Source organism: Drosophila nasuta, chromosome 2R, assembly GCF_023558535.2.
Source record: "Drosophila nasuta strain 15112-1781.00 chromosome 2R, ASM2355853v1, whole genome shotgun sequence".
NCBI lineage: Eukaryota > Metazoa > Arthropoda > Insecta > Diptera > Drosophilidae > Drosophila > Drosophila nasuta.
This window is the reverse complement of record NC_083456.1, coordinates 21,949,270-21,952,265: the sequence shown is the minus strand read 5'-3', so window position 1 is coordinate 21,952,265 and position 2,996 is coordinate 21,949,270.

The window sequence follows — 2,996 nt, the reverse complement described above, 5'->3', positions numbered from 1 at the left end:
GATATCCCACAAATATTGTAAGTAGAATGGGCAGCCAAAAGCAAACAAACAAAAAAAAAAAAAAGACAGAGAAAAAACCCCAAAACACAAGCCGAGACCCAGACCGATCGAAAAAGCCAAAGCGACGTAGACGCCGCAGCTGGCGCGATTGAATGACTCCTCGTCGTCGGCCGTCTGAGATACTGACTGGCTATATAGTAGACTTGGACTGGACGACGACGACGACGACGACAACAACGACACACTTACAGGCGACGACGGGCCACAGCAGCATTCTGAGAAATATTGGTGTAGGTCACAGCCAGAGATAACATGCTGCGCCAGCGTATGGTGTGTGTGTGAGTGTGTGTATGTGTGTGTGTTGGTATGGGAGAGTGTGTGTCTGTGCGAGTGTGTATTTTGACTGGCTGGATTGGGCCTTAGTTCTGGCCTCATTGTATGCAAATGTGCCACGATCAGCCGACGACGAGCCACCACCCGCCCAGTCCAACTCGACTGGCAACTGATGCTGATGATGCTCCTGCTTCTGCTCTTGCTCTTGCTCTTACTCCTACTTTTGCTCATGGGTGCCAGAATCGTTTTGTGTGCGAGTACTCGTATTCGTAAACGTAAACGTACTGTCCATACTGATACTCACATTCACATTTAGCATCGCCTTCGCATTGGGTTTTGAGTTGTGCGATTTTTGGCATTTTTGTATTTTCTTTGTCCTAGCCCACAGGGCCTTATGTAAGCGACAACGACGACTCCTTTGACCGCAAGGAGCACGAGGATTGTTACATATTTGCCTCAGACCTGATATTAGCTACATAGCTACACACGAGAAACAATAAAAACCGTAGAGACATTTAGCAAAACGAAGCGAAAATACTCTGCTTTTGTGCACAGAGAAATTGTAATAAAAACACATATTAATATTTAAATTTTTATTTATATAATACTTGAATTAATGTGTAATATTAAGAATCATTAGATATGTTAAGAAAATAATCTTCTATTTAAAATATACATTTTTAAGTAAAATAGAAAACATCGACATCACGTATACGTAATATTTGCTTGACTGAAAATCCTCATCATATTTCAATTAAAATAGTTTATTATTGCAAGTTGAAATACTAGGGTATTTAAAAACAAAATAAAAATGAAAATAACAAAAAGATTTTTAGAAATAAAAGTCGACTACAATGGAAATGCTACACACACAAAACACAAAACATTTCAACAGGAACATGTAATTTTTGAGCTGCTTCAACCGCCGTCTCCAGCCCAGACATTCCGCCCGTTGCACCCAAAAAAATACAAAAAAAAATAAAACCCCAACTGTAGAGTCAAAGCTAACCATATGCAATGGCTGGCGTGGCCCGGACGGGGTCACGACACTTTTTGTGGCAACCACGGACGATGGTAACAAAGTCAGCGCGCAGTCAAATAGTGGGAGAAGTATGGCAAAAGGCAACAAGGCCTCAGGCCTGCGACTCTGACTGCCGCTGCTGCTGCTGACGTTGCTGTTGCCCCTGTGCCTTATTGTTTGAGCAGCAACAGTTGGCGCGGCTGGACATTTTGGCCAGGGTCTGACCGATGGCAACTGCAACTGCAACTGCAGCAGCAGCAGCAGCAACCGCATCACCGACTGCCTGGCGTCAAGAGAATGCGTTGCGCTTGTTCCTTGGCTTTGATTTCGATGCATTGTGGCCATTTCCTAGGAAAAAATGTTACATGAAATTAATAAATAGGCAAATAAATGTTAAACAGCTGCTGTTTTGTACGTGTTCCTCTTGTTGATGCTATTGCTGTTGCTGTTTGTTTGCTGTTGCTGTTGCTGTTGTTGCCTCCATCATTGTTGTTGTCACTGCTGCTGCTTCTGTTGTTGTTGCTGCTGTTGTTGTTGTGGTTGTTGCACGCGCACGGTAGCCATTGTGCTGCACACAGGGTGGTGTGCCTCTGCTGTGGTGGTTGCATCTCTCTAGCTCAAGCCTGGTGTTGTTCCTATTCTATGGCATTTGCATAACACCAAAGCACACAGCGAAAAACGACCAAAATACAAGCCAAATTGCAAACACAGGATGTTTCCCAGGCTGCCAGCCCAGACTCACACTGTTAGCACACTTCCTATCTAAAGTTCCCCACCCCCTATTACCCTTTTGCCCCTCCGCTGTTCGGCATGGCAAATCTCTCGAAACTGCAGCTTTGCCACTGCATGCCAAATCCTTTATATGCAGTTCACAGCAATTGCTTAGCTTTGCAATGGGCCCGAACTAAGCGACTTGCCACGGAACTAATGTACTCATATTCCAAGGCTATAAAATAAACTCAACTCTATGAACAATATATTCCGCTACGCCCTTACCCAGAGCCATATGATACAGATAACTTAAGTTAAGCCAATGTTGGAGCAGTTCAAACATTGAATTATACCCTGTTGGAAGATGATCTGTATGATCCATTTTTGCACACTTTTATTAGTTACGTTAATGCTTAAATGGATATTGCGTTACATTTTTACATAATCGAAGAAGATTTAAGCAACAAGGAATACAAATATTATTAAATTCAAGGTTCCGAAAAAGGTAATTTCATTTTTATTTAAATTTATTAATCTTATTCACAATTATTGAGTTCAAAATTTGAGGTCAGCTTTCTTGAAGTTATTTTTCCTTAAAAATCAATACTCCCTCTAATCCGTTCACACACTACACTCTAAACTTAAACTAACTAGCCCACATACTGAACTGAACTCTAAGCGTTTGAATTTCAAATAGGCCACAAACATGTGGAGAAAATGCCAAGTCAGAGTGAGCTTCGGTGCTTTATTAATATGTAAGCCACACAACAGAGAGGGGGGCTAGGAAAACATAATAATTCGTCTATAATTTATACACAATTGTAAATAAAATGTGTACAAGCATAATTTACACATAAACAAGACGACGAGCCACAAAAAGAAACACAGCAACAAACCTGCACCATCATCATCACACGCGGATGATGCTGCT